We start from the raw sequence: 20,320 nt of genomic DNA, 5'->3' as shown, positions 1-20,320 counted from the left end.
AATTTATCAATTTTTCTTTTTGTTCATGGGGCTTTGGGCATGCTAGTCAAATGTAATCCAGAAAGATATTTTTTTTTCCCACATGATGATTTCTTCATTAAGTTGCATGGTACTAAGCTATGTCAAAAAAGGACCTTTATTATTTAAATTTGATTTTCCTGTGGAGAAAGAAATATGAGAATGTTTAGTTTTAGTTTCAGCTCTTTTTCAGTACCACCTCCTCTGCTAAACTCCTTTGATATCATCATTTGTTTACTTATTTTTCAGTGTGAAATTCAGCAAGGTTAGTAACAGAACCCTTGTGGGTCTATTGCTCTGGGTTCTATTGCTCACTGCCAATAAGAACTTCGCTCTCAATGCCAGAGTTTGGTAAAAAGGAAAGGAATTATTTAATTAAAAGTTATACAGGTTTGCCCTGGCTGGTGTAGCTCAGTGGATTGAGCGCGGGCTGCAAACCAAAGTGTCGCGGGTCGATTCCCAGTCAGGGTATATGCATGCATGGGTTGCAGGCCATGACCCCCAGCAACCACACATTGATGTTTCTCTCTCTCTCTTTCTCCCTCCCTTCCCTCTCTAAAAATCAATGAATAAAAATTAAAAAAAAAGTTATACAAGTTTACAGAGACATTGAAATTAAGAACAAACTGACAGTAAGCAGAGGGGAGGTGGGGAGGAATAATGCAGAGAAAAAGGGGAAAAGATTTCCAGGAACATGTATAAAGGACACATGGAAAAAACCAAGGAGGGTGGGATCAGGGGTAGGAGTGGGGATGGCTGGGGTGGGCAGGAGTGGTGGGGGGGGAAATGGAGACAACTGTACTTAACAACAATAAAAAAAGTTAAAAAAAGAATAAATAGAAAAATTGGGGAAAAAAGGTTATACAGATTTAGAGTAATGGCAGAATTTTGTCATTTGGTCTTACTCCCTTTGAACACCCCCAAATACACAGTCCTGCCCCTCCCTCTTTGCCCAGTCAGGCTAGTCTCAGAGCATGCCAGTTAGAGGTACTGCCTTCTTTCAGGGAAAAAAGAAAAAGAAAAAAAAAACAGAAGTTCACAACTCACTTCTCCTAGTTCCTCCCAGTAATCCATGCTCAGCTGGGCAGGCCTCCCGCAGTTCCCAGCACCATCAGCTGTGTCCCCATAACCTCCAGTTCTTTAAAACCATGTGGAACCTCCTCATGGCTAGCCAGTGAGGGTCCTTCCACCCCCTTTTGACCCACATGGTCCCGCATTGTCCCTTGCACAAGCGATCTGCTTTTAGTTTAAAACTTGGCCTGGATCCTCCTCTGTAACCACATTTCTGACTCCTCCCACAATCAGCTCCACCTACTAGCTTTCCTAATTTTCAGCCTTTCTTGGCCACAGATGTTAGTCTGGGCAGGCCTGGCCCCATGGTGTGGAGCAAACCTGGTCCAAGCTCTCACACAGGTGCTGTAACCAGGGTAGCTGCTTCCCAGCTACATCATGAATCAAAGTCAGACCCATCTCCCTGGCCCAGGCAAACTATTCAGCATTACTATGAAGCTAGCCCGCTGTTATTGATATGCAAAGTAACTCTCAATGGCTCTGCTCATGTCGCCCATCCCCCAGCCAAGTTTTTAGGGAATATCCTATATTCCTGGACACCTCAAGTTCTGGACTCAGTTCCACACCTGTTACAGGTTGGTTTTTTAAAACCTGGAACACATAGCCCTGGCTGGTGTGGCTCAGTGCATTGAGCACTGGACTGTGAAGCAAAAGGTCACCAGTTTGATTCTCAATCAGGGCACATGCTTGGGGTGTGGGCCAGGTCCCCAGTATGGGGTGTGCAAGAGGCAGCTACACATTGATGTTTCTCTCCCTCTCTTTCTCCCTCCCATCCCCCCTCTCTAAAAATAAATATATAAAATCCTAAAAAAAAATAAAACGTGAGACACATAATGGTATAAAATTTATACCAAGGGTGTAAATTTTTATAATATACCAGGGGTTTAAACTCATTTTCACTGGGGGCCACATCAGTCTTGTGGTTGCCTTCACAGAGCCAATGTAATTTTAGGACTGTATATATGTAACTTCTCCTTAATTAGGGGCAAGGAGGTTGGTGCTCCTGTGGGGTAGAAACAAGGTGCCGGCGGGATAAAACACAGTGGAGGGCTGGATTTGGTCTGTGGGTTTTATGTTTGTCATGTGGTATAAATGGATTAAGTAACTTCCACTTGAAGGTTAAGGCAAATGTATTTCCCCCCTAGATTTTGAAATTTCTTATATTTTTTCTCTATACTAGTACACTAAAAAACATGTTGTAAGAAGGCACAATGATATAAAAAGAATAAGTATCAAGAGTCACTAGATTGGTTCCTTTAAACTGCAACCTCCAATTTTACCAACACTGAAACCAAAGAATCTTAATATTTTCAGTTAAAATATTTTGTTCTTTGTGTATAAATATCACCTGGGAGTAACACTGTAGAAGTTTATCTGCCACTTTCACCTTAGAATAAATGAAGAACATGGTAAAAATTATTAATTAGGAAGGGAATGAGCCAGATTTGAGGTGGTTATAAAAATGAAAGGAAAGAAAGTGGTACCCAAAAGGGAGGAGTTGGGAAGGGAGAAAGAAAAGATTGAGAGAAAAATAATGAAGCATTAAGTTCATTAGCTTTAAAAGTTATGGCTGGCTCTCAATGAGTTATTAACTCTGAACTGTCATAAAGTCATGTGTGGGTCACCAGCCAGCAGTGATCACAGAACGCTGTGGATGGCTCATTGAAACACGTGAGAAAAAACATGCACAGAGACAGACTAGTTTCTGTGGAGAAGTAGGGACAGAATGGCCACCCCCTCTAGTGGGGAGCGCACCGATTTACCGTCCATACCTGCTTTTATTGGGCTTGTTTTGCATAATAATTCAGGTAAAGTACAGTACTCATTAGGGGAAGTAAGGAACAATAGATAACAAGGAACTCTGCGGGTCTATTTTGAGTCTGGGTCAAAGAACTGTAAGACTTTGAGGAACAAACTAACTTCCTCCTTGGACCCTTCTCATTCATCTGAGAGCATTCTAAACAAAGGAGGTTTCACAGTAATTTACATGTTCTTTCTTAGGTCTGATCACCCGGGGAATCCACCCTTTTCAGCACAGAGCTGCACCACCCTGTCATTGTTTCAGGCTTAGGTGGAGCACAGGAACTAAGGCAACCAAGAGATAAGGAGACTTTCTCCCAGACAATGAGAACTCAGGCTTTGTCAAAGCTGAGGAGCAAGGGTCCATCACCCCCTTTTGCTGCAGCCCCCAAAGTCCTTCTTTTGGGGGGCCTCTCACGTGATCGTGCCTGTCTTAGGTCGTTCCCCCCTTGGGGAATCTTACCCGTCTTTGGCTAACCGACCAAGCTTTGGGGTTCAGTTATGAATAAAGCAGCAGAAGCAGCATTCCTGCCAGGGAGATAAGCTTTTGTCTCCTTGCTGGCTTATGGTTCCAAGGGTGTTCCCTTAGCCTTAGCCCAGGTGGGGGTTTCAGCTTCTGATACCAGTCAGGGCGGTTCCCAACAATAAAGTGGACACAAAATCTTAGTGATGAAATAATAAGGAAAAAAGATAATTCTCTTTTCCACCCAACCAAATAATTATAGTAATACTACTGTCACAGGTGGGCATGGGCAACCAGGTTCTTGGTGATCGGGACAAAGAATTGAACCAAACACCCAGAGTTTATAGCAGAGAACATGGGAGCAGGCCAACTCCAAGCGGAGATTGACCTCATGGGCTGGAGGGACTCTATTCTTATAGGGAAGATCCTTCCTGGCTAGTTTTGGTGGGCTTTTACTGCACATGTACAAGTAGTTGTATTACTTTAAAGCTACTGCACATGTGGTCTCCCATGATTTTCTCTAATTGGCCGCCAGGGGAGGGGGCCCCACAATGTTACTGAATTGACCCCTGTTTCTCCTGGGGTCCTCCTGTACTAGGTTCACCTTTCCCTTCACCAGAGAGTTATAACCCTCCATGTTAGAGATTGGTGAAAAGGAAAGGAATTATTTATCCAAGTTATACAGATTTAAGAGTAATAATTTAATGTCTTCATCAAAGTCCCAAAGTTCCTTAAAACACCCACAAACACACACAGTACTTCCTTCCCCTCTTTGTCTGGTCTGGGATACTGCATCTCAGGAAAAGAAATAGAAGTCCATGGCTCAGGCATCCCCCGGTTCTTCCCGGTAATCCATGCTCAGCTGGTAGGCCTCCCTGGGTTCTCGGCACCATCAGCTGTGGCGCCCAGATCTCCAATTAATCCAAAGTAATGTGGCACCATCTCATTGCCCATTGGTAAAAGTCCTTTCTCATTTTTCTTCCAGGCAAAGTCTCTTCTGCTTCCTAAGCCACATGGCTGAAGGGAGTACCCCAAAGCCATGGGGTCCTCGCTCTCGCCAAGGCCATAGGGGTCCTCACATCAAAGCTTCAGTGTGGGGGGGGGAGTGTCGCCACTCTGCCAAAACCACATGGTTCTCTGCCAAAGCCAAGTGGTGGTTCCCTGCCTTAGCTGGCCATGTGGTGATCTTCCCATGGCTGTGGGCATCCCAACTCTGGCCAAAGCTTCAAGGTTCTCCTCACTACCACAGCTGCATGGTCCTCCCTTCAATGGCTGCTGTGTGTTGGTTTAAATCCCCGAGCCAGTCTTCCTCTGCAGTCCCATTTCCCACTCCTCCCACAATCAACTATACTTGCCAGAACTCCCATATCCTTCCAGCTTTACTGGGCTGCCATAGTGAGTCTGGGCAGGCATGGCCCCATGGCATGAAGCCAACCATCTCCAAGCTGTCACGCAGGTGCTGTAACCAGGGGGAGTTGCTGCCCAGTTACATCTTGGGGGGAAGTTACTCCCTTCTCACTGGCTCAAAGCATGGCCACAGCTATTTAACATATCCATGAAACCAGTTAAAGGTTATAGATATGTTAAATGACCATGCCAGAGGTTAGCTACAAAGCTGTTGCTATGCAAAACAGCTCTCTTTGGCCCTGCTCCATGTGTCTCTTCCCCCAACTCACACCTGTGGAGGGGGTGAGAACATCCTATATATCTTTCTAATATTCCCTGGACATCTTGAGTTCTGGACCCCATTACAAATCCATCTTTTGGGGGCCCCCTGGTTGTACCCTCCTACACTACCACCACTGCTATTACTATCAATCGCCATTTACTGAGTATATGAAATGTGTTGGACACTGTACCAGGGTCTAAAATGAATTGTCTCATTCAATTATGCTAACAATCTTATGAAATAGTATTGTTTTCTACCTTTAAGAGATTATGAGATTTAAAATAAAGGAAATTGTATAATTTACCCAAATCCATAGCTGCTAGTTGATGAAATCTGGGTTAAAGCCCAGGCCTATCTAGCTTACTCAGACATAGTATTTTCCCCACTATACAACAGTGGCTCTGTTCAAGCTCTTGATATGATTGAAGGTTCTCCCCTCATTCCTTCCTAAGCACAAATGTCTACCCTGGCAATGTAACAGGAGTTGCTTTTCTGTACAGTTGTGAAGTGCAAGTGATCTAATGAAATGTTCAATCTATGAGCTGCTCCCACTCTCTGCAACACTGCTCCAAACCCCAAGTCCTCTTTCCATCCCCTTCTCTGAGACTATGCTCAGCGAGGAATCTGATCATTCACTCATACAAAGATGCCACTGAATGAAAGTAGCATATTTGTTCATTGTAATTTAAACAAGTAAATAAACATATACCAAGGGTGTTGTGACCATTCAAGGCCAGGCAGATCCATGGTATTGGGCAGACAGAATAATATTCACAGAGTCCTTGGGATGTCTGGCATGCCTTTGTTCATGGGTGGGTGAGCCACGCATGCTGCAAGCTGCATGTCTCCCTGCATGGCCCTTGCTCCCCAGTGTGGCACCCATCATGGCACCTGTCCCCTTGGTGTGTCTGCCATTGTCACCCCCAGCAAGGAGTCCCTACCTGTTTAAGTACTAGAGGGGAACAAAGCTGGCAAGATACCAGAAATTATATAACATAATATAATTCTGCACATGTGAGCACACTTCATGTTATGGGAATAGTTAATCAGACCCAGTCTCAAGGCTATGAGAACACTGCTTCCCTTAGTTACCCAGACACCTGGGTGAGGAAGTCAGACTGCCTCCACTTACCCTACACCAAGCATGCCATATGTCAGGACCACTAGCTAGTGATAGGAAAAGAGACACGTGAATGGTTCTGAAATGATCATTATGAAGCCTTCTAGGGAAGAAGATATCTATATTTTAAAGAAGGACAAGAGCCCCTGTTTAAGTTACATAACCACTTGAAAGCAAAGAAGTGGTTTCCAGATGCCTGTGGAGCAAGCACTAGCCTGCACAGGAAGTCTGCTCTCTTCTGAGTAATTTTATCTGAAAGAAAGGACAGAGGGAGCTAGCCCTTGAGACCTCTTCTGATATAGGAGAAAAGGATACCCAAATCATACCTGGCTAAGGTTAGTGAAGAAGCACAGTGCAGAAGTGATAAGGGGAAAACCATAGGAGATTCACAAATGGGGAAATAAATAGAGACAGAGATGAAGACATCAGAGGGAATAACAAATGCTTCTGCATTGAGTAGGGAGTGTGGACTTAGAGAATCCTTTCCTTCAAGATGATGCTCAGAGTTTTGTTTTTATGTTATTAAAATGAGAATTTATAAACACTTCATGCCAGAAGGAAATCAGTTATATAACATGTAAACTATAAACCATGTTTCCTTTTGAATTGTCTTCCTATGGAATATGGATCCTATTTTTGAAATTGTGGGTGAGGGAAAGTGCTGGTTTGTGATGTACAGATAGAGGTGCACAGTCTTATATCTTCAATCCTCTATGGCCTGACTACTGGGGAGGAAGTATGGAGGAAGATCAAGGGAGTGGGAGGAAGAGGGGCAAGTCAAGCTGGAGCATAACGGAAGGAAAAGAGAGAGGGAAGGAAAAAGGAGACATAAGACTCAAGCTCTGTAGGGGGATATTTGGGAAAAAATGACAACATTCAACATTATAGATCTCTTGCATTTCTCTAATGTTTAAAAATTTTATATCTATGCCTTGGGTTATTAAGCCAGTTCCTGTCTATTTTACAAATGTGTTATGAGTCCTGCCACTCCTATGCTACCCTGGTGACAAATTAGGGCTTGGAGAGGGCACCTGTGCTAGAGGCTGTGCAGGGGGTGAGGGGGTGAGCGAGCAGTAGTAACAAGTAGGATCTAGCAAATACATACAAAATAAGGTGGCCAGAAAATCAGATATTTGGGAATAAGAATGTAGGTGTGGCCCTACATCATGTGTAGGGCCACACAACTCAGGTGGTACTTCTGTGCACTACCACCTCTCTTCGCCTTTTTCTCTATCTTCTGTCCCCACTCTAGTCTCAGGTGGCTGTCAAATCTCCCTCTATGTATTGATGACTGTTCACACTATTGTTTACCAAACACAGTACCACACTTTGATTATTAAGATTATTAGGCAAAAATATTGAATGGAGTTTACAAAACTTGAATTTAGGGAGAATACAATGAGAAATCTTTTATAAGAAACATGATCAAATTAGCACTATTATTTTAAAATTAGAAAAAGGCAGTCCATCAGCTAAAGGTTATAGCATTTATACACACTTGAGGGGTGTGGGAACTCAGAGGACACTGAGGTTTTGTCAGTGTCCACACTGTTTAAACTTTAGAAGTTGGAGCTGCATGTGTAGGGGCTTTTAGGGTATTTAAGGATGAAGGCTACAAAAAGTCTGGAGAGAAAGAAAAATTGTGTGTGTACATCTGTCGTGTGTGTGGTGGTGGTATGGGGCAGGTTAAAAGCTGCCTTGGGCATTCTTCTTCACCAGTATAAATACAGTTCTCTAATACAAGGTTATACATTATTAGCTTCTAAAATATAAATATTTGTTTTTCTCATTGTGTAGGAAGAACATTTTTGCATCACTGTACCTGCCTATGCATGCTGGGTACTAATACCCAATTTTTTCGAGAAGCCTCTTTCCATTTTTTCTTTTTCCCCGTTTTACAGCAGACTCTTTGAAAGGTGTGTATAAATCTGGTTTCCATAGCAGCTGCAAGCATCAGTGATAACCCAGAGCTTCAAAGTTATAATATACAGGGTACCCTATTAATAAGTTTGAGACTACGTTTTCATGATACAACAACCACTGATAGATAAGGTCAGACCCCCATCTCCAAACTTTAAATTAAATCAAGATACATCAAAATGCAACCGAAGGAGTGTCCTTTTGGGAAGTATGCTATTAAAAAATATGTCTTTTATGGAGCTAAAACAGTTGCTTTTGTGGTTTGTAATGCCCAGATGGAAAAGTTCTAAAACAGATACAGATTCTTCTGTGTTATTAATGATATGTTGTCATTCCCTTATGGTTTTGTGAGATTTTCCATTGGTAGCTCAGACTCTAAAAAGGAACACAATCTTTTGCTCCAGGAAGAACAGGTGTGATGGATAATTCTTGTCAGGTCTGGAATAATGTTAGTTCATTTATAATTTATTAACTTGTTTTTTTTCATTCACTAGGTGCCAAGACTCAGATCCTGCCTTTAAGGAGCTCCCAGATTAATGGAGAGCTCAGCCTTTATCACCATGTCATTTCTGTACTATGCAAGAGTGCTCTACAGAGACCTTTGAGGGGCATTGCTGGAGGTCTTGAAAGACCTTCCTGTAGGGTTGATTGCTAGGATAACACTTGGAGGAGAAATAGAATTTAACCAAAGGAACAGGCGTGGGCCCAGGAAGATTGGTATTCCAGATATAGGTAAGAGGTAATGTAGCTGTTTTCAGGGAGCTTCATGGTGTCTTACTAGTGCGAATGTGAGGGATTAAAGAGGTAAGAAGGGCTCTTCCAGGATTCAGGTACCACACAAAGACAAAAGGAACTACTAATATTTTAAAGCATAAGAGGTACACAATTAGACTCCTGTCTTTGAAAGATTGTATGGCTGCAGAGTAGAGCCTGGAACAAAACAGTGTGTGAAGGTAATAGCTGGAGGCATGAACATAAACATGGCATTGGTCTCAGAAAACTAATAATTTTAATGTTCATATATTGAACTTCTCACCTTTCACTCACAGTAAAGTCATACCATACTCTACACCAGTGCCATGAAAAGCTTGGTACCCAGAACTGCCCTGTCAGCATCAGCTGGAAGCTGTTTACAAATGCAAATTCTCAGGCCCCATCCCAGACTTACTGAACCAATATCTTAGGCTAGTGCCACAGTATTCTGTGATTTAACAGGATTCCTATAGGATCCTAATAGATATTCACATTTGAGAAACACTGCTCTATAATACAGCATTTTTGTCTTATTGAAGTAGCATTGATTAATAACATTGTGTAAGTTTCAGTGCTTGCCTCCAAAAGTCTAGTTTTCCTTGTTACATATATTTCAATCACTCTACCCCTTTTACCCTCCACCACCTCCCTTCCCATCTAGTAACCACCTGTCTGTTGTCTGTATCTATTAGTTTGTTTTTGGTTTGGTTTGTTTTTGTTCATTTGTTTCTTTATGTTTTATAGTCTACATATAAGTGAAATCATATGATCTTTGTCTTTTTCATCTCTTATTTCACTTACTCTATTAACCTCAAAATTCATCCACCTTGTAAGTAGAAATATTTCATTATAACAAATAGCTAAGTGACATTCCATTACACATGTATATGATATATAATAAATAATATTAATCATGTAAATATTTAATACAAAATATCATATACAACATCACATATCACATACATCATATATACACATAACACACAATACACAACACATAACAAATAATATATAATAATTATTATATGCAATACATTGTATATTATATGCCATATACTATATGGCATAATTACATGTGCCATAATATGCATTGTGTGTCATATGATTTATGATTTATGTCATACATAACATACATATTTTATTATATGCATATAAAATGTATCCACGTGATATGACATATAACATATATTCTATATAGGTTATATATTCATATATTATATATTGTGTGTGCATAATATATAGAAATTCTATATCATACAAATAAAAATATACATTTATAATGCATGTTGAAATATTATACATAAGTATATATGAAACACATGTCATATAAACATATATTATTATATAGTAAATACATCTTATTATAACATTGAATATACATTAATTATATATTCATATCCATTGCATATACTTATATTAATATATAGTTACATATATTATATATAATTTATATATTTTGCATTATATTCAGAAGTAATGTTTATATTAAATATTTATTTATCTATCTATATATTACATATCATATATACTTTATATTATGTAATCTATATTATATATACTATATACCTATAGTATTCATGCATATAAATATATATTTCATATAATATTCTCATATATAAGCATATATATCATATCATATATATTATAATATATTATATACTAATATATACTACTATACATATAGTATATATTAATACTCATATTAATAAAATTGTACATTAATGATATGTTGATATATAGATTATATTAATAATATGCATTAATTGAACACATATAGTATATGTGTGTATTGTATATAAATTGTATATACATTTACAATTATATAATCATATAAATTGTAGAACATTGTGTATAAATCCTATATTGTTATATATGTTTATATATTTAAGAAATATAATATATATTATAACATATACATACATACATACATACATAATATATAATGTATAATATATAATGTGGGATGCCCTGTCCCACATAGCTCTCCTGGCCACCATGGATGAGAATAAGTCATCCCGGACACAATTTTCTGTTCCAGCGGTGAAGGGGGTGGTGATTCTCTCTGTTGAAGAATGCCCTGAGCCCTTTTCTGAAATAGCTTCTATTGGGCTCAGTATGTGCAAGCATATACAGCATACATGCATAGCTTATCAATCAATGTCCAAAGGTTGTAGTTGTGGAACTAAATATTACCTATAGATAACAATTGAAGAAACACAGAGATCATCTCAGGTTAGGGTTTGTGAGACATGCTGACAACATAGGGTTGTAAAGGCATATTTCATGATGCAAGGAAATCACTCCTTATGCTTTGAACTTAAATGTCTAGTTTATATCAACAGGGCTATCGCAAAGCAAAGTAAGCTTCAAAGGATACAATATATTTATTAGGCCTGTTTTCCCATGGGAACCCTCCGTGCTAGCATCAGGTCATGCCTGACTCCTCTATTCCTGGCTTTCCAGGCAAGACTTACTGGCCTCTTCAAGTCCTGCTTGTGCAGGGCTAGTCAGCAAAACCACACAAACTGGTCCCCAACAATATAAAATTCGATATATATTTTTATATAGGACTATATATTATATAGTACATAATCTATAATATATATTTCATATATTTCATATCCTACCATATCACATATAGCAACATAAAATTTACATAAAATATGACATATATATTTTATATAACATACACATTATGATGTATGTATTAATTCACATTATATATATTTAGTTATATATTCTGAATATTCTATAACATCTATAAAATAATATATTACAGATATAATAATACTTTATATATCATAAGATGGAATATTAAATATATCATATGCATATTAACATACAAAAATACAAATAAAAGTTCATGTGTGTATATCACATATCATGTATTGTACAATGTATATATTACATATACATATATTATAGACATCTGTGTATTATGCAGATATTTATTATATTTAATATGTCATGATCTATGTCTACATATGCATCTATACATGTACATACACCCATACATGTGCATATATGTTACATATGCATATGCAGCACAATATATATGATTAGCATAAATATATATATTCATTTAATAAATATCATTTAATATATAATGTATGCATGCAAGCATAGGCATATTTATGTATAGATACATATTGCATATACAATCATATATACTATATAGATATATAGATATATATTACATGGATCGCATATAATACAAATTAAATATAATATACATTTACATATGATTATACATGTAATATACAAATAATATATATTGATGTGTATAATATTACTTATAATAGTGATAATATGTGGTTATATGTTTTATAATATATAATATATAGTTATATACATATTATGTGTAATCATATAGAACTATAACAAATATTTATATATCAATATATATTAATTAGATACATTGATTTTTATTATATATTGATATTTATTAATTTATATATTAGATTTTGCATGTATTATAAGTAATAGATGCATTTATCATATAACATATATTTATAATAATACATTTAATTCTATATATGTCATATAATATATAAATGTATAATATGATGATCAAGGTAATCATTATATATGATGATTATAATATAATTATCTAACTATATTATTACTTACAATTAAAATATATAATATATGATATATTATATGCTATATATTGTAGTATATACTTATATTAACAGATATATATGAATATACATCACATATATTTTATGTAGATATATTAAATGTGCTCAATATATACTCTATATTAATAAATATAGAACTGTATAGATTATGTAGATTGCATATGCTTATATATGTAAATGCCTTATATATACTATTATGTATTATTATAATATATAATGTATATGATTACATACAGTTATATGAATATGTATATGTTGTATATAATTTATATTTATTAAATATTTATATTGATATAATATGCTGATAAAATATAATACTAACATAATAGATAATAATAATAATTATTATTAAATATTTTATTTATTTATTTTTAGAGAGGGGAAGGGAGGGAGAAAGAGAGAGAGAAACATCAATGCGTGGTTGCCTCTCACGTGGCCCCCAGTGGGGATGTGGCCTGCAACCCAGGCATGTGCCCTGACAGGGAATCATACCTGCGATGCTTTGGTTCACAGCCTGCAATCAATCTACTGAGCTATGCCAGCCAGGAGATAAGTAATATTATTAATATAATACATTAATGTATTTTATGATATGCTGGTTAATAAAATATAATAGTTGATGGTATATTAATAAAAATAATAATTTCATAGTATATATTTATATAATATGTACAAATATTATGTACAAGTATACAAATATATAAATGTTATATACAAATATGTATACAAATATAATATAAATATACATCTATAATACATAAAAAGTATTGTATATGATATACATTTATTAAATATAATATGCATTGTATAAAATATATTAGAATGTATACTATAGAATTTATTATGCCTTGTGTATATTATATGTCATTATAGTATCATATATAATAATGTATGTGGTATATAATATATTATATATCAGATGTAATTTATTGATATATCATAGTATATGTAATTATAAAATCTTAATTTTATACTATATATGTATTCCCATATATCATATATAAAATGTATATTTATATAATATCAATTATATAAATCACACAAATATAACATATTTGTAGCATATGTAGAGCAATATAAGAGTATATAATTATATATTATATATCATTATCAGGTGCACATATTATATTAATGTTATATTCATGTTATAATTATATAATATATTCATATATCATAATATATCATATTGAGTATTATATATTTATATACTATATATAATATATGGTTTTTATATATTATACATGACATACATTATGTTATGATATGATATACCATATACAATGTTATGTATGTTATAATATAACATATATGAATGTATGTATATTATGTTTGAATATAATTTAATATGTTATATATGACATGTGCATTAATGTATGGCATGTACCATGTATTAATATATGATATATATTATAATGTATGAATATAATATATTATTGTATGTGGAATATTTATGATATATAAGTTATGTGTATTATGTAATGTGTTTATATATTGTGTATAATGTATTATATAATCTAATGCATTATGTATGATGCATGTTATATAATATATAGTATTTGTATTGTGCATGATATATAATACATATATTCATGATATATTAAGTATACCACATCTTCTGTATTCAATTATCTGTCAATGGATTCTTTGGTTGTTTTAATATCTTCACAATAATATAGCCTTTTAACTAGCTGAACTCAGTTCTCTGTGGGACAGATCTCACTGTTACTGTGATGTGTGTGTGTGTGATATGTATACAATTTTGGAAAAATTCATCACACTGAATGTCAATACTGCACACAGATTTGTTGAGAAGTTCCTACAGTATGCTGCCTTGTTCAATTTACAGCTATACTTAATCTCTCCCAATACCTCCCCATGCTACTCTTTCTCTAGTTCTTCCTTCTCATTCTCTTGAACACTTCTTCCCTCCCCTGACACACACACTCACTAGTGCAGAGGCCCAGGACTTTTCTATATCTCCATCTTTACTTTGGCTATTCATTTTTCCAGAATATGTGTCTTTCTGTTTTTACTGAATGTTTTACTCAGTTTTCCACATTCGATGCAAATCATACCGCAGACTTTTTAGTCAGAAAACTGCCTTGCAGGAAGTGGAAGAGTATAGTAATTGAGAATAAAAGATTTAGAGTCAAAAGGATCTAGACTTGAATCCAAACTCTATTATATATTATCTGAGTCTCCTGAGGCAAAGTATGTCACCACGCTAAGCCAAGTTTACCCAATATCAAATGAGGACAATAGTAATACACTTCCCTTATGGTTGTTGAAGGGTTAAATAAAAAGATGTTAGTAAAACACATGGCCTCTAGCAAGTAGTTAATAAATTGTAGCTATTATTATTTTTCTTATCTGAACACATTTTCTCTACATCTGTTAAACTGCCAACTACTTCTGTAATAGTGCTAGACATTTCTGAATGTATTTGTTTTTTCCCATGACACAAAGAGTCTGTTGGTAGGATCTGTGTCTACATGTCTGATGTCTCCCAGAACAGTACCTTATAGAAGTTGTAGAATAGAACCAAGAAGTTGCACTTGAACATTTCTTTCTCCTGTTGAGTTGGATTCTATAATCCCCCTATGATTTACCTACTCAAATACAGCTTCTTCAATGAGGCCCCTCAAGCTTCAGTGCCATGAGCTGTGAAGAGCACAGGTGAAGATAAGTGAAAAGGTGACAGTCTGAAAAGACAAAGCTTGAGTAGCAGCTGCTCAAGTAACCTCTTTCAAGTCGTCCTTGGTGTTTTCCTTACCACTAAGTTTGCAAAATTAAAGATGAAATTGGAGGACAGCAACCAAGATTTAAGATGTAAATCCATTCTACATTTTAATTTTTAAGTGCATTGAAATGTCTAGGACACAGCCAAGTTTACAAAATAAAGGAATTAATTTTGTCTCATGAATCCAAACTACAGGTAAAGCCCATATTCAGGTATTTGTAGCAATATATGACCGTTTATATTCTCAGAATGTTTCTAATTCTTTTTTTCTTCTGAATCCTCATTATTAATTACTATTACTAATTTTGATAGCAACATAAATTTCCAGGCCTGAAAAGTACATTAAAGACCCTTTAATCCAACAGTCTCACTTCAGAAGTAAGGTTCTCTGTCTCATAAGCAGCAGAGACCAAAAGGTCATCCAGGATTTATGAAGCCAATGGGAGGCAATGTTCATATATAGCCATACAATCTCTGTCATTATATATGGGGAACATAAATTGAAGACAAATTAAAGTGTGTTTTCAAGTTGATTTGAGAATTACTTCTATTTAGAACACAGAAAAACCCCCAGGGAGATTCTATCCTTTTCTAGAAAGCCAGTGTCCTTTCTGGTTGATATATTTTCTTTTCTAGTTATATGGAGAAGCACCTTGCTCCTCTGGGAGCAAATGAGCATAAAGACAATATGGAAAAATAAGAAAGATCAGTGGTGCACCTAAGACAAACCACTACCCAGGTTGAATTCCTCATCTTCTGTGATTGACAGAAAAGGGAGCACTCATAGTCCCTTCACTGCTTCTGTCACCTCAGCTTCTTCAGTTGTGAGTTCTACTACCTATGTCATGGGGCTGTTGTGATTAAGTAATGCATGGAGAGGTCTTAGAACAGAGTCAGGCACTGCCAGCCACATTTAATGTTCCTCCTCTGTTAACACTGTCTTGAAGCTTTTCATGGGGCTCTAGGATTAATCTCAGCTAGCTAAGGACCTACCTTTAGACCTCACATTGAACTAGGGCAAACTCTTCTGCCTACAGATAGACAGGATGCATCATAGTAGCTATCCTGCCCTTGAAATCATAGGCTAGGCTTGGTGCTTGAACTGACACTTGGCTACACTGAAATTAAACCTTGTGGTAAGCACTGTGACCCACCATCCAGACTCCCCACTTCAGGATTATAGCTGATAAGAATGTCCTCAGCAGATATCTTTCAATTGCCAGCCCTCTCTTCTCCAGGACTGCCTCACCTGAAACATTTGTGTCAAGACCAAGCCTCCTTCTTGGGGTGGCCCAAACTCAATGACTGATTAATGTGGAGATGTAAGGTCCCTGTCTACTTGGACCCTGAATAGGACAACTCTAAAAGGACATTCCAACTTCAGAGCTCCCTATGGAGCTGACTGAGAGACTTACCACTGAAACATCATCAGAGCTGGACTTCTTCCTCTCCCCAGTACTTCTCTCTTCCCCTCCTTACTACCAGTGTTACTCCCAGAATCCCTTCTAATAACTTTCTGTATGCTAATCTCCAATTCAGAGTTTGTTTCACAGGAAAGCCAACATATGACATACCTGTAGCATAAAAATTGTTGAGCTGGGTATGATCTAAGGTCAAACCCAAACCTCCCTGCCAAATCAGTCTTCAAATTGGGCCATCTTAAGTTCACTATAGCTGCCGAAATTTTATAGACATGTCAGGCTACTAGCTTTTTCTTGGCAGGCCAGCATGCAAAGCTAGTGACAGAGAGTAGTTAACAGTGAGAAATAAACAGGGAACAGAACACCCGCCTTAAGTACTGCTACACTTAGGTATTGCTTTGAGGGTACCTTCTCACCCCAAGCTATGACATGGGAGCTGGGAAGAACCAAGGTTGATCTTGCCCAACCAGCTCTTTTGGAACTTTAATCAGCTTTTCTTAAGGTTCCACAGAACCCCTAAATCTCTTTTTGTCTAAAATGTCTTAGGAATTTCTGGCCCATTAGTTCATCAGATGCTGAGCAGTAATGATTCTTAGTAAGAACACTGATTAATGACAATCTCAAGTCCAACCATTGATAAATACATACCAGCTACATTCTTAAAAATCCATCCAAGATACCTAAAAATGTAGATGGCCTTTTCATTTGTTATAAAATACATGCAAGTTATCATCATAAGAAGAAAGTTATTTTATGTTAACTTTGAAATTGTCTAAGGTTTTATCATAGTTTGGATGCTATATATAGTTTTGGTATATCACATCCAAGACTGTAATCTGTGCCCTTCTGGTGCCCTGTGTACGGAACAAAAATTATATTCTAATTTTCTATCTACATCTTCTATTGCTAAAAATTATCTTCTGTCTGTGACATTGGATTTTTGGAAAATATAATGGAGATGAATAAAAGTAATGTGCATGCTATTTAGTATTGCTTATTTATTTTCATGTAATACCATTAATATCCCTAGAGTATCACAACCTATTTATATCTGATCTGTTTTATTCCTGTCACAAACAAAACTTCAATGCCCTGAAAGGTTTTGATTCCACTGCTCTGAAGCTTGAGAAGAATGAATGCAAACATTCTGCACTATGTAAGCATCATGCAAGCAGGATAGAAAATATTTTTAAGAAGAAAAAAAAACAAAAGCAAAGAAATTATAGAATCTATATTTTCAAATTTTATTTCAGGATCAGAAATGAGAGTGACCACTAGTGGAAAATAATATATGAATTGGCAGGTTCTTGACCATATAGGCTTCCAATCATTTGTTTACTTGTTTAAACATTTATTTTCTATGTATTGATGTGCTGATAGTTCAGCTCATCTTATATCTGAAGAATGGTAGTGGTACAAACTATTCTAAGATGTTAATGCAGTGAGCCTCTCACCTTTATAAGTTCATTGTCTCTAGAGGGCCCAAGAATATGGAAGTGAGTACAAAAGTATGGTATTGTCACTAATACCCCTTTGTTTAAGTAACTTTAATCAAATATCCTTGAGCTTGAAATTTTATATAAATTTTGTTTATTCTTCATTTGGAATGAAAAAGTGATGTTTCATGTTCTCAAGAAGCTCCTTTAACTGGGTCAAACATGAGCTTAATAACTGTAACACATCGTGGCAAACATTTAATGTATGTTTTAAATAGATTACTACCTTTCCCAACTGTTATCCATAGAATTTGCATAGCATCACATCTTTGGTTAGTGGTTAAACAGAGGAAAGAAAATTTTATGATCATTTCCATCTTCAATTTTCTTAGCAGGCTGAAACAATATGGTGTATTGGAAAAACTTGAATTTGGGGTCAAAACACATGAATTTGTATTTAGGAGCTGCTTCTTATTAACTGAGTTTAAGTGTTACTTCACTGATGGATGGCACACAGTTTTGTTATAATAACCATAACAGGTAATATTTCTTGAGCACTTATGTGCTAGGGCTTGTTCTAAGTGTTTATAGATATTATAATTTCTTATTATGACCCCCTCAAGGGTCATAATAAGTTATCATTATTAATCTAAGTTTATAGATAAGAAAATAGGACAAAAGAAAAGTTGAGTAATTTATGGAAGATTAAGATAATTTTCCTCAAGTTTACTGGCAACTCCAAGGCTAGAAACAAAGCAGTCTAATAGTTTTCACTATGCAGTAGCTAATATAACCTGATACACCTAACTTAAAGGCTGGTAATGAATTTCAACTATAATATGTAAATACTTTGCAAAGTATAAGCTTTGTAAATATTGAATATGTATATACAGATTATAATTGTACAGTATGTGTAGTTTAATAAGAATTAACATTTGCATACAATCGTTAAATTGGCATCACGCATAATTTAGTAATAGAGCATGACAACCAGTATTATAACATTTAGAATGTAAAAAACTTCCAAAATTTGGCAACAAATTTTGAAAGATGGAACTACTATACAAAAACTAGCATAAGTGGACTTTTTAAAATAATTCTCTTCCCCTTAGAACAGGCTTCTGTAGAATAAAGTGTATTTAAAATTTCTTTAACCTTCTCCAGGATGGCGAGTTTTACTTATTCTTTCCATACCTCTCTGAAATAACAGTAAAGAAGCATAAAAGATAATATATCTAAAATATAACTAAAAGGGATATAAATAGCCAAGGATTAACCAGAGAATTTGAAAAACTTATGAAATACTGAAAACATAAGTGGTTACTTTGACAGATAAAATAGCAATGTATGCAACAACTCACAACACAGAAGACAGAAAGGGAAGAGGCAGCTGAAACTCCTCTAAAGGTGGAGAGATTCTGAGACAGGAGCTATCAGCTACAAAGAGTTGTATTGGGAAGTGAGGTGAAACTCAGAATGACTAATGCTAACATTGTAAAAAATACTCTAAGACGTACTCTACCTTAAGACCCCCATGTGCAGAGACTACCTCTACTTTCAAAGAGGAGAATGGTTATAAAAAGGAATTGAGACCTGGAGTCCTATTATGGTTTTTGGGCCCCTTTGTTTCGACTATAGAGGATGTTCAACATGCCTCCCTCATTTCTGTCCCTTTGCTCTCCAAATAAAGCTCCCCCATGAATGTTAAACCTCCTTCAGGTGGAGAAAGATCTACACAACACTAGAGAAAATCAATATCACTTAAAAAAAATCAACATGTTCCCACATTTCTAAGTTCAAATGTACAACCTAAGATTAGATGATGTTTGAAGAAACCAACAAGTCACAATAAAAGAACCTAATGCGATAATTTTTTCAAGCATTTTTTCATGTGTCTATGGGCCCTCTGTACGTCCTCTTTGGAGAGGTGTCTGTTCAGGTCTTTCACCCATTTTTTAATTAGATCCTTTGTCTTCCTGGTGTGGACTCATGTGAGTTCTGTATACATTTTGGAGATCAAACCCCTTGTCCAAGGTATCATTGGTAAATACATTTTCCCATATGGTTGGCTCTCTTTTCATTTTGTTGTTTTCTTTAGCTATGCAGAAGCTTTTTAGTTTGATGTAGCCCCATTTATTTATTCTTTGCTTTATATTCCTTGCCCCAGGAGATATGTTAGTGAAAATGTTGTTGCATGGGATATCTGAAATTTTCCTGCTTATGTTTTCCTTCAGGACTTTTATGGTGCCACAATTCATATTTAAGTCT

Source organism: Phyllostomus discolor, chromosome X (assembly GCF_004126475.2).
Source record: "Phyllostomus discolor isolate MPI-MPIP mPhyDis1 chromosome X, mPhyDis1.pri.v3, whole genome shotgun sequence".
Taxonomy (NCBI): domain Eukaryota; kingdom Metazoa; phylum Chordata; class Mammalia; order Chiroptera; family Phyllostomidae; genus Phyllostomus; species Phyllostomus discolor.
Note: the sequence above shows the minus strand (reverse complement) of the source record.